Genomic DNA, 14,116 nt, shown 5'->3' with positions numbered 1-14,116 from the left:
TTTTTTTTTTTTTTTTTTTGGTACCGGGGATTGAACTTGGGACCTTGCACTTGTGAGGCAGGTGGCAGAACCACTGAGCTAAATCCCTGGCCCTGAAGTCTGATTTCAATTTGTATAGCATCCCACAAGGCTGTGGGGAATGGAATGTGTTCATAGCCACTCCTATGGTGATGACCCCCTACCCATATTCAGCTCTAGATCAGCATTTTCCATACTGAACAGCTCCTTTTGGATTTCCCACAAATGCCTCACATTCAGTATTTTCAAAATAAATTTATTATTTTACACCAAAAGATTCTCATTTTATGTGCAGCAAAGTGCATAACGCAGTAATAGCATCATCATCCAACATGAACAAAAAACTGAGTATTTACCTTTTTTTTTTTTTTTTAGTGTCGAGGATTATACCCAGGGCCTCATGTACACAAGGCAAGTACTCTACACACCCAGCCAACTATTTTTCTTAAGTTCCTTCCTCTCCATCCAAATCATTTCCAGTTAGTTAATAAGACTAGTGGATTTCCAAAAGTAGCTCACACATACATACACACCCTTCTTTATCCTTTCGCTAGTTTTTCAGTTCACCTTATATACATTGAGGACTTTCTCTAACTCCAATCTTGACCTCCTCTAATCCAGCCTCCTTTCTGCTGTCAGGTAATGTTTCTACACAATAAACCAGATAGCATGCTTTCTCTACTTAAAAATTTTTCAGTGGCTACTTGTTGCCATAAAACAAGATCTTTAGCATACAAGGCTCTTGCACGAGCTTGGCCTCCAGACATTGACCTCAATACCATCGTGTCTGCAGCCTAACATCTCTGATGTGCAGTGCCCTGTTCATCACTGGTTGGTACCTGCTCTCCAGACAAACCCTATTCCCCGCTGTCCCTTCTCATGTGCTAGCAACGTGAAGCCATCCGTCAGTACTGGGAGACACAGCTCTATCTCAAGCTGCGACTGTCCACACCCTGGTCCTTATCTTGCAGTTACAGTGTCCTCCTCACCATTCATGCCTTAAGACTCAAACATTCCCATGTGGTTTCATGCCTCTCTTTTTTTCTGAACACTTTGAAATATTTTGCCCTAAAATCTTCATTTTACCAAGGCAAATGTAATAATTGTTTCTTCTCTATTCCCACTTCTCTATGTAAATTTATTATAAGTATTTTAATTAATATATATATTTTATTTTATAATAATACATTTCTGTGATTTTTATATTTACTCCCTATCACTAAATAGTGACTCGTCAAGGTTTGAGCCTCTTATCGTCTCTGTATTTCCAACATCTAACACAGCCTGATACCTAAGAAGTGAATTTAATAAAGGTCTGCTGAATAAATAAATCAACATGAGAGAGAAACAGAAATATCATTAAGTGATTGTTATTGGAAATGTACTCTCTCCTCGGAAAAGACTCCGTAATTAGGATGCATGATCATTAGGCAACATCCAAGTTAAACTTGAAGATGATTATTGTTGTCGTGTGTTTATACACAATCAGAACCTCAGGGTTATTATTTCACTTCTGTGTTTTTCAGAATTGGAGAAAGCATTCGTGCTTCGCTGGGATCGTTTACCGTGCACCGCGCCACAGTTCTGCGCTGTGGAACGTCCTTTCTCACTGTGGGAAAGCGAGATGCAGAGGGGCGGGCAAAAGAGGAGCTGGCTTGGCATGCACTGATCTTGGCCCAGTCAAGCTCACACTTCATGACCTGGTTCACAAAACCCTCAACATTTTGCTCAGAATCCATTTATCACACTATAATTTTTAGTATTCATTTCAATGTCCTGAAAATCAAATGTATTTAAGTTACCCTGCCCCTGGTACTGGGGATTGAATCCAGGGCCTTCACCCTGAGCTACATACCTTACCTTTTCCTTTCTTTTTCTTTTTCTGTTTCCTTTTTTCTTGAGATAGAAAATCACTAAGTTACCAAGTTGCCAAGTCTAGACTTGAACTTGAAATCTTCATGCCTCCACCTCCCAAAGTAGGTGCTTATTTGTAAAAATAAGTTGCTGACCACTCTTTTGTTACTTCTCATTTTTTTATCATTTCTCAACAGTTTCCTACAGCAGTGTGACCACACATTCAAAGTGATGTTTACATTTTAAAATATGATTCAACCAACCCAAGGAGAGGAATTCGTTGAAGGGACTATTCTTCTGTTTCTTCTCATCAGTGTTTGAATTCATTCCCTCCTTAATTATGCTTCCTCCCTAATTTTAGACCAATCCCTTTTACTTGGTAAAAGAGGTGCAAAATATTCACTGAGTTGAGTCGTTGGGCTTTTCCCCAACATCTGTAAACACTAACCCAACTGCTTCCAAGAGCAGCCTGCCCTTTCTTTCTTCATTCTCCTCCTTTTGCTTTCCGCAAAATAAGTATCAATAACATTTTTAAAGTATGTGTAGTACGTTTTTGAAAGTGAGTACCTTATAAGCTTTAGTCATTCGCCATACTTACAGGTCTGAGCCATTCTTTGTATTTATTGTCTTCTGGTCAGCATTTGAAAGTCTCCTTAGCCACTGCCACAGCAGCCCCTACTCATTCTCAGTACAATACGTTATGCCTTCTGCCTTTACTTTCAAAACTGCCTGGCCATTCTGAGCCACATCTCCAACCAAAGTTTCATGCCCAGCTTGTTTTTCTGAAGTTTATTGAAATTTTCTAAAACCTACTGTATTTGCTTAAACTTTTCTCTCCATGTGCAGGTAATTCCACATCATCCATCCATTTACCCTCTTATTTCAAATTAAGCACAGAGTCACAATGCCTCTTCATTGTCCTTGACCTTTTTGAGAGATTATGTTGAAACAAAATGTGGTAAGAATCTGTCAGAGAATCTGCTTCTACAAAGCTTGATTACCCATACATGCACAGATGGCTGTGACGGTGTGTGTTTTATTCAAAGTAACTATGAGAGTATATTCAGGGTCTCTAGCTCATCCTCTACCACACTATGACCTTAAGAAAGTTATTTAACACCTCTGATCCTATTTCCTCATCTGTAAAATTAAGTCAACAGTGCCTCCTATTATTTTTATTAGGATCAAATGAAATGATCATATCAATTTAATTAACATGTAGTAGGTAACAAAATATAAGCTGTAAAATATTTCAGTGAAATTATTTCTGATATTACTCTCTAATGCCATTGATGAAACATGATATGTTATTTGGGAGTATAAAATAACTTACAAGGCAAAACATAATTAAGAAGAGAATAAAGGAAAAAGGAAGTGCCACTAGATAAATTTTGATTCCTTATGGCAAAGTCAGTTAATAAAATCTTGAGTTGATAAATAAATGATGGAATAAATATTGTTTAGAGATAAAGGAAAACCTATCAAAAATATTAAAAATGTAAATTACTAAAAGTTGGTTACCTCTGATAAACAAGATGGACCATGGGAAAGACTAATGTTTTGGTTTAGTTGTCCTTTGTTTTTTGTTATATGTATATATTCCTCTAATTTTTAAACAATTTCTGAGTTTTAATGTTCTCCAACACTGCAGTCAGTATCTGTTTCTCAAAAGATAGCAAAGAGTACAGAAAGAAAGGAAAGAAAAAGAAAACTAAGATTCAAGATACCTGCGCTAACAGTATGAAACGCATGAGTTAGTGGCCATATTGCAAAAGTTAATAAAGAAACCAAAATGTAGTTGCATAGACTATAACATGTGTGGTATATTGATTGCAAAACAAAACAGCAAAGAAAAAAAATACCCTAATTGGTATCCTTTGCAATATAACTTTACGGCTATTCTTATCAAGCTGTAGTTAGTCTTTCCCCAGCCTCTGGAGCTCAGAGAATTAGCATGTGATGGAATTTGCAGTGCAGTCTACTGATCATCCATAATGCGCCCATTGCCAGCCTGCACAGCGAGAGTTCTTATACATTTCCACTCTATTTTGGAACACAGCAACCCTGAGAGAAGGCACAGAATACACTGCTGGGTGATGAGAGACCATCAAGAAGGAAGCAGAGTCATCTCTGACAGAAACCAAGCTAGATAAGCTAGATCCCAGCAAATCTACCTACTGACCAGTATCTCTGTGTGAGCCCAGCTGACACCACAGATGGAAGAGCCGTATGCCACACACAGGCATGAGCCAAACGTAAGTGTAGTGTTTATGTCCCTGAGCCTGTGTGGCTGCCATGTTGCGGTGACAGATAGCTAACCCAGAATCCTAGTTCAGAAAGTCTCCAGTTACAATGCACCCATGACAGACACCTGTGACAGGTCGCCTGCCCTTCTGTGTTGATTTACCACAAACTCTGGAGAGATCTAAATTGATGTTTCCTGTCTTGTCCTGTTGATGGAAGACCAGATGTGGAAAGCAATATGAAGGGAATGGGACAATTGTCTAGAGCAAAATGTTGGCCATGGCTGTGCAAGGGCCCTGGACAAATTATTTCTCTGGACCAGTTCTTCTAAATAAAATAAAAGTAATGAGGAAGTTCTTTGCTGTTGCTGCTGCTGTTTGTAACACAAATTCCCAGTAGATCAACAACAGTACCTGAAAAAGCTTTTAAAAGTTGGTTATCTGTAAAATTGGGGTTTCAAAGCCTTGGTTACCTCATTTATGTTATTTCCTTGGGCCCATTCCAAAGAAGTTTCTTTGTTATTTGTCTTTTCTTTGGTAAATTACTTGTAAGATAAATTTACTTAGGAGATAAGTGGTTCAATACCATGTAAAAAGCAAAGACCTTGACTAAGTGAATTTATCACCTCAATATGAAAAGTCCTTTGTATTTTCTAAGTAAGATGATGTTTACATGCATAATAAGCATGGTATGGTTAGGAGGGCAGAACTCTAAGATTTCCAGTTCCTCGATGTACATACACACTTTGAGTCACTTAGTCAAACTAACCCAGTTGCCAGTGTAAAGGAACTCTGGTGACACAAGTAAGGTTCTAAGTCAATCCACCTTAAGAAGGCAAGCCTAGCCAAATCAGGCCAGCTCTTAAAAGTGACCAGGTTTTTTGCACACAAAAAGGAAAATAATTAAAAGCATGAGGGGCATTGGATGGGAAGGAGACACTCCAGGCTACTCAGCAAGTAATGTGGGTGGCTTCTGAGAAGTGAGAGCAGTCGTGGGAGAAGACCAGCAAGGAAACGACTTTTCAGCACCAAGGAGCTGAGTCATGCCGCAGCCACAATGCTTCAGAGGGTGACATGGCTACACCCACGCCTTGATCTGATCCCTGCAAGACCAGGAGCTCACAATGCCAATGAGTGGTGCCAGACGTCCGACCTATGGAACTGTGCATAAATGTATGCCTTTATCAAGTCGTACAGTTTGCTAAAATTTGTTGTACAGCTTTACAAACTGACACACTGGTGGAGAATTCTGTGTTTAAACTTCGGAGTGCAGGAACCTGTGTTTCCTACCATTGAGCCCATGGCCATGTTCGCCATATTTCTGTTGCTGTGATAAAATGCCTGAGGTAAACAATTTAAAGGAAGAAAAGTTTATTTATGCTGGCTCACTGTTTCAGAGCTTGTGGTCATTTGGCCCCACTGCTCCAGGCCCATGGCAAAGCAGAACATCCTGGCAGGAAGCACAGGTTGGAGTAAATTGCTCACTTTGTATTGGCTGGCAAACAAAAGGAGAAGGACAGGCCAGGATGGTGACGATGTGACGATGTTCTCTTCGAAGGTCACCCTTGACGGCCTCATCGCCTTGGACTGAGTCCCACCTCATGGAGATTCCACCATGGCCTGGCTCCCAAGCCTTCAACATACGACCTCTAGGGAAAGACTAGGATAAAAACCACAGTCCTGGGGATGTAGCTCAGTGCTTGCCTAGTGTGCAAAAGAATTAAAAGAGAAAGAAATGTACTTCAACCACAACAGTGACTTAAAACAATAGCTTTTCCTAATGAGTGATCTTACCCTGCAGAATCCCAGGATAAAATAGCTGAATATTGTATAAAGTAACATATTCAGAGATTAAAATATCCCCTGAAACAAAGTATAACTGAAGTTTTCACTGTATTTGGTACTCTTCTTGTACTTTGAAGAATCTCTCCTGCCTCATAAAAATGGGTTAGGTTTAACTACACATCTAACAAACAACAACAAAGTACAGTTGTCAAAAACGTCAGCTCTGAGTCCTGGCACTTTTTGAAATAATGCTGTTAGTATTTTACATGTTTAACTTTTAACCCCTCAGAAATATTCGTCAATCCTGCAATTTATTCTTTAGTACTAGTGCTTTATTGGTAATTCTAAATTAATATTCTGGCAGAAACCACTGCTCTGAAAGCAGAGGGAAAAAGGAGAAAGAAACATATTCCATTTACTTTGTAAAACACTCTGAACGATCTCTTGAAAATACACTTACAGCAATCCACGTTTACAATGCCAGCAATTTTTATTCTTTTAATGATCACTTCGGTGCCGATTTTATTGGAATAAAGAGACCCCCTCGAAAGAATCACCCTGACAAAGTATCTGCCCCAGTCATTGATTTATAGCAGGAGTGGGCTGCCATCTCCTGGGCTGTCTGAGCATTGTGTTTTCAAACAGATCAGACTTCTGCTCTGCACCACTAAAATTTCTTCACAAAAGAAATAAGGCTAGCTGTAAGCAGTTGAGCAGCAAAAGAAATGTACGTGTATTTGATTATTTTACTAGAAATATGGTTTATAAAACATTTATATATGTGGTTATGGAAACTGGAAGCCAAATAAATTAGTATACAGTAGGCTGATTTTAAACATTATATTTTTTAAATATTCTACACAGCTCCACGTAGTGGTATTTCCATGTTCTCTTAGTTACAGTAAGTTACATGAGTTAGGATGCAATTCTCCTGAAGCCAAATGGTGGCACAAATGCTTTAGAAATAATTACGGTTACTCAGTAAAATAAAGTTTATTTTTGCCTTAAGAAAATTAAGTAACTGCAGGCTGGGGATTTAGCTCAGCGGTTCAGTGGCCTGCCTTGCAAGCGCAAGGACCCGAGTTCAATCCCCGGTACCAAAAAAAAGAAAAGAAAATTAAGTAACTAAAACTCATAGAAGGTTTAAATATCAGTGTAAAATTAGAACATGACTGTAGAAATTAATGACAAAAATTTAATCTCAGTACAGTTTCTGCATCTTCTTAGTATTTTAAAAATTAATTATTTATCTAAAATTGAAAGAGGAAGTGTTTAAGAAATACATGTACAGTATAGATTTATACTATAGAGTTCATATAGCTTGTGAACAAACATTTAAGATAAAAAGCTAGAAAAAATAAATCTGCAGAATATTAAAACAAAAGCAGTTTCTCTTGTTTTAAAAGGAATCCTATAATAACTTGCAAATAACCAAATGAAAATTCTTAAGTGATTCCACTTGTTTTTCGAAGTAATAATGGGTGTGAATAAACTTAAGCATCACAGTCCCAGTGGGGTTTGCTATATATGCAACAACTGACTTCTCCTGGAAATTAGCAGCTAGCGGTAATGTCACGCAATTTTGCAAAAGAACATTTTGTCACTTTTTGAAATTTTAGATTTCTATTTTTAATGTGCTCTATTAAGCCATTTGAGAAGGTAAAAAAAATCATTTAATTGCTTCTGAGCTTGTGAAAATTCCTTGAGTATTTGAAATGATCTAACTTTAAAATAATTATCACATTGGTAAGTGTTGAGTATGTGCAGTTTGTGATTATTTCGTCTCTCGCCCAAAAAGTCGCCCAGGATGATGTTATTGAAAAAGTGAGGAATGGTGGATCTGAAAAACAGATCATTTTAAGTTCGGGATTATTTAAGTAGTAAAATACAAATTGCTTGATTTCTTAATTATTTAGGCAAAAAGTTCAAGTAACATCCACAAAATAGGGAAAGTAAAAAATACATGAACACAAAGACAATTTTTTTACATTTTTCTTAATCTATTACAATAAAAGACATACTGCCATTAATTCCCCTCAAAATACTGTCCCTCACTTGAATCTTGCCTGTGGTTGTCAAGAAGGGTGGTGCTGCTGGCTTCGAGCTGTAAACTGTTGTGCCACCTAGTGGACACTGTTGAAAAGGCAGGACCGCAGAATGTTTTCTAACAACAGCCCCCAGCGCTCTATGTTTATTCCCCGAGCCCTGGAAATACAGGAATCCCAGTGAGGATGCACCGTCCAAAGACTTAACACGAAAACAATGCTCAATGCGCACCAGTGATGTTTTATTTTCATTACATGGAAATGTAGAATGATAATATTCTGGTTATATTAGCTAAAGTATATTCATTTCATCTGTTTCTTTTACCTTTTCCTATGTGACTGCTAAAAATGTTAAAGTTACATCTGTGATTCATGCCTGGGGGGCTGTGCTGGCCTCTGAGGGTTAAGAGCTTGACAGTATTACAGCATTTCCCAGCTCACTTGTAAAGCAGGAAAAAGGGATGCATTAACGTGGTTGGTTGGGAGGCAGGATTTTTAAATAACTGCTGCCGATCCACGCCCTCGTGAGTGACAGCAGCTGTGACTATGACTCTGACGGGACAGCGTCGGGTGTTAAATCATCACGCGTCAACTCGAACGGATTAAGAAATGCCTCCTAGACTAGGAAGGCACACATCTGGCTGTCTGGGTGTCTCCAACATGGCGGGAGTGCAGGCCGGGAACCGAGGCGGTCCGTCCAGGAGGCTGCGACTGGAAAGCCCACCATGCGGGGTGTCTCCAGCTTCTGCGGCCTCCGCACAGACAGGCGACTGGCTGCAGCAGCATCCTCCCGCCTTCTTGTTCTGTGGATTCCTGCGTGTAGTCCTGAGCAGCTGTAGATCCTCCACCCTGCAGAGTGCACACACTCTGGCCTCTCCTGCCGCTCAACGCCGAAGAAATCCCCTTGCACAGATGGATACCCAGGGTGTGATCAAAGCATATGGTGATGTTTACATTTTTAGGTGAAAAACACTTTGCCATGAATTCCTTTCAAAATACTCTACCCTGCCTGGGGTACACACCGTTCTCGCCACTGTCTGGAGCAGCCCTGGAAGCCCTCTTTTTAAGTGTCTCCGGGAAGTGTGGTCAAAAATATGGTGAACGCTACAGCCAGGGGCCGTTCTGTGGAAAGGCGGGCTCGTAAAAATGTTATGGTGTGTCCTCAACAACCATGGCCCTTTATTCACTGGTCTGGCACGATGCAACTTCTGGCTCTTCCTCAAAGTCAAAATGACCATCAGAAGTAGCATTCTGAATTGATTCAAAACACTGAGTGAGCCACTAAAGACACGCATTCATGAAAGAGGATTTCTAGGATTGCTTTAGGAAGTGTCAGGAATGGTGAGTCGAGCGTGTTTGAAGAAACAGGAAGTACTGCGAGGGGATTCATGGCAATGTCTTTTACTGTAACAAGCCTAGATGTAAACATTCACTGTATTTTTCAGAAATACCTACACATACACATTCTGTTGATTCAGTTTCTCTAGGGAGCCTTAACCAAAATGTATGGCAAAGGCGAAGGGATTTTGTAAATGTAATTAAGATCTCTAATTGGGTGGCTGTGAGTTCATCAGTAAGAAGACCACCCTGGATGGTCCTGGCATGATCAGATAAGCCCTTAAAAGAGACCCAAAGGAGCAGTACATTCTCTGCTGTTGACCAAGAGGCGAACTACCATGACAGCAGAGAGCAGCTCCCAGCATGGAATGGCAGGCGGTCTCCAGGATCCGGAGTCCTGAGTCCTCAGGAAGAAATCCAAGTCTGCCAGCACAGCAAGCTTGTTGGGCAGCCAGACTTCAATGGGGCTGCAGTTCTGTCCCATAGCCTCATGGCAGCCTTGTGAGACTAAGCTAAGCCAAGGCTGGACACAGCAACAGAGAGACAATGTGCACTGTATCAAACTGTAAGGCTGTGATCATTTGCTTTACACAATAACACAAAAACCAATACACGAAGACCTTCAGCTTTTTTAAACTTCGCTTTATGTTATTTTACCAATATTCGTCTTTTTAATTTGTCATCAAAGATGTATTCATCCTAATTGTCAAAAACAATGAAAAAAAATCAATCATGAAAACTATAACTTTATGCTAGCATACAGTTTTCTTGTAACTGTGTTATGGCATGTACTTCATCACAATATACATGGAAGAAATAAATACAAGAAATTATATAAAGTCTAATTAAACCTGGCAATAGAGTTGTGCTATGTAAACCAAACAGTCACAGTTCGGAGCTCTTTTAAATTTAGAGTAGTGATATGTCATATTTTGTCTTCTTACTCTTGCACATGCTAAGCACATACTGCACTAATGAGTTACACTCCCAAACAAAAGACCAATACACTTCCAATGATAAAGAGGAGAGAAAGGGGTACAGTAAAAGGAAACCCAGGCAAGTGGAAAGGTGGAACTCATCCCTACAACCTCATGGACCTACTCTGGGACCTCTACCCAGTGCTTGTAGTGAAAAGATCTAGAAACTCATCAGGTATCAGAAACCTTTCCCTCCACCCGCTAAATTCCTGAAATTTACCCCACCGGTATAAATTTCAGGGTCAAGTTGAAGGTCAGCTCAAAGAATAGTGGTGTGCAGTGAGCTATGCCTTTTAGTTCTGCCAAAGACTGAAAGTAGTGGCTGCACGCTAGCTCTTCTATTCAACTTACTTTTCATGAAACTCGCCATCACAGCCACTTTCCTGTCACTGGGAAAAAATACCCAACACCTACAGTTCAAGGAGGAAAGGTTTACTGTGGCTGATGGTTGCAGTCTATGCTTGGTTGGCTTGAAGGCAGAAACAGCACGGTGCAGGGGTCTAGCAGAGGAAAGCTGCTCACATTGTGGAGGCCAGGAAGGAGCCGAGACCCAGAAGTTCCTTTCTAGGTCACATTCCTAGTGAGCTGCTTCTTCTGACCAGGCCCCAGCTCTTAACAGGGTAGCTAGCTAGCTAGCTATAACCTCACTGCTATAAACCCACTGATGAGCACCGTGCCCCTATGATTCTATAACCTCCCAAAAACCCCATCTCTGAACATAAGTGGCTTTTGTGGGGAGAATCTAGATCTAAACCATTACACTCATCATAAGTGTTCCAAGCTCAGGAGCCTTTTGCCCACCTAGCTTTCTCTTCCAGGAATAAATTTTCCTTTTGCAAAGGTTAACTTCTATGAACCTTTCTCATTTCCCTTGTTGGCTTCTGGTATAGCTTTTGCTTTTCCTAGGGAAAGTTTATTCTACTGAGTGGTGCTGAGTACAAGAACAAGTGTGGCGATGTGGCTTAGCATGTTGTGATGTGTTACCTGTGCAGATTTCACTGGAGTCAGTGAGAGAAGCAACAGGCTTGTCATACTCAAAAAGATCTCAAACGACATGGATATGCTTGTACATAAGTATACAGAAAGAAACAAAAGCAAAAACTTCTCCCTGTTTCTTCTCCTGACCCTCTCCTCTGGCATTCCATGAGAGTTCCTCCTAGGCTGCTCTCCTTTGTGTATTACTATAACACAGGAAGTTATCCTTTCTTGTTATATTTCTGAGTCTGCTGGTGGTAGGGTATGTTTTTCAACATCCCTGGATTTGGACTTCTCATCTTTGAAGGCAGTCTCTTTTTCTTAAATACTTTTTGTTAAGTTAACACATTTTCAAAATACCGTAGGGCCTACTTTTATGTTCTATTACTTTTCTTGTCACCCTAAAGCCAGAGTTAGTTGTACTTGGCAACACAGTTTCAGAACACATTGCAGACTTCTACTGCAGAGCGCACCATGTGGCACAGACCAGCACTTCCTGTCTTGCATCTACAGAGGTCTGCCTTATTCCGGCTTTTGTAGTCAGGTAATAAAAATAACCAACAAAAATTTTGAAATAAGGCCGGGGATTTAGCTCAGTGGTGCCGCCACCTGCCTGGCAAGTGCATGGTCCCGAGTTCAATCCCCAATACCAAAAATAAATTAATTAAATTTTAAATTAAAAAAAACTCACTAATTCTGCTTAGTTAAGACCTCACTGAGCTCAGTCAAAGCATTTAAAACAAACCTGTACTACACAAATAGTAAACTTCCTTCCCTCTGAAAGAAGCTGGATACTTAGCTAGCTGAGCTGTCCCTGCAGCGTAGCCCTGTGGTAACAGAGACGTGGGGAAGGACAGGGAGCAGCAAGCACGGTTTCCTGTTCCCTTCCCCTCACAACCTTCTTCTGTACCTTCTGTGACTTACCCACACCATCTAAGGCTCAGAGCCAGAACTCTGACATGTATTTAAAAAGTTGCTAAAAATGTGACTTTTCTATAGGTGAATTTGATGTAAGATTATACAAGAGAAAAAACAGAACAGATAAAAAGATTATCGTCTCTAAGGAAAGAGGAAAACATGATTAAAACCACGCTTTTATTTTCTACACTGAAGGTCACAAATGTCCTTGGGTGTTTGGGTTAGTTTCTTCTCATTACCGGTGGTATTTATTTTGATAATTATAGTGTAGAAAGGTTTTATTAAGTGAACATTTTATGACTCCTGTATTTATCTGAGTTATTATCTCTGTATGAGCTTAACTATTGTCTGAGCCTGTCTCAGCCAACTTTAGTGGCAATTCCAGTCTATTTGCCAATGACTTACAAAGCACTTATTCTAAAGTACCCCCCTACCCTTAGATGCAATCCTGCCTTAAATTTGTGAAGAAAAATCAATAGAATCACTCAAATCCAATGTTAACTCTTATCTTGGAACCAAATTTATTCCTATTGATTAAATTTTTATTTTTGTCTTATTATAAAGAACAAAAGGACCTTGGGAGTATTGTAGGAAGAAAAGTGCCATAAATTATCCAGTTGTAACCCTTTATAATACAAATTAAGCTACAGAATTTTCATTTTCAATTCCACTCTAAGTATAACAACACATCTGCTTTTATATAAGAATTTTTCCCCAGTTGATGGAAGCTTTTTCAGATATCAATAATTGTCGATGTTTTGTGAAAATACTGAAAAAACAGAAGTAGGAATAAATCAAATCTATTGCACATAGTCACAGTAGACTTCTATGAAATTAGAGATGAAAACAAGTATGAATGATTATCTCTGAGAATCACCCTGTTTCTTGTTTTTTGTTTTTATCTTTCGGTACCAGGGATTGAACTCGGGTCCTCGCACTTGCAAGGCAGGCGGCGGAACCACTGAGCTAAATCCCCAGCCCTTCACCTGCTTTTAAGGAATTTTAATTCATAAAAATTGGTACTACAAAAGTACCTGATATTTTTATTCTCCCTGATCATTCCTTGTATAAATTTAGATATTCTTTTTTTATTTTGTCTGTGATGACAAAAACAAATACACAGGTTATTTTAAAAATAAAAAGTTTACAAAGTAAACCTGAAATGTCCCAATAAAGAAGAATTCTGACCAAAGACTGCAATGTCACCTCTTGCATGAGTTCCTAACCTGCTGACCTGTCCTACAGGTTTCAGACTTGGCTACCCCTACAATCAAATAAGCTGCTGAGTGTGGTGGCACTTGCTTAGAATCGCAGCACTTGGGAGGCTGAGGCAGGAGTCTCTTCATGAGTTTGAGGCCAGCCTGGGCTCCATAGAGAGACCTTGTCTCAAAACAAAAACAAATCAAATAAGCCAATTCAAATTGGTTACCTCTGTCTCTCTGGAGAACCTCACCAATCTGGTAGCAAAACTCTGCTGGTCCTCCATATCCAGGTTCAGCTTTCACAGATTCAATCAAGGATAGATTATATTTCAAAAATTAATTGAACATACTCAAGACTCTTTTTCTTGTCATGATTATCTAAACAAGGATGTCCAGAGGCTATATGCAAATACTATGCCATTCTATACATGGATTTAAGAACCATGGAGTTTGGTAACCAAGGGAAGGTCCTACAGCCAATTCCCTCATACACAGAGTTGGCTGTGCTGTACCTGCAGCTATGAATATGTGTACAAGAAATGTCCTATTCCTTTATTTCTTTTAAAGCAAGTTATCAACTCTAAACTCCCATCATAGGGACGGGCAGGAATTGCTACTTAGTTCCTTAGAGTTCACAAGAATCCTCCTTACCTTTCTTCAACATTTTCTACCTTGACACCTTATCTAACGCCACTTGGCCCTGAAGGATGACAGCTCTGCTTATTGTACATTGAAGCTGAAGACGAGAATTTCTGTCAGTA

The sequence above is a fragment of the Fukomys damarensis genome, unplaced genomic scaffold (genome assembly GCF_012274545.1).
Source record: "Fukomys damarensis isolate Sample0158 unplaced genomic scaffold, DMR_v1.0_HiC HiC_scaffold_26, whole genome shotgun sequence".
Classification (NCBI taxonomy): Eukaryota; Metazoa; Chordata; class Mammalia; order Rodentia; family Bathyergidae; genus Fukomys; species Fukomys damarensis.
This window is presented reverse-complemented; position numbering follows the sequence as displayed.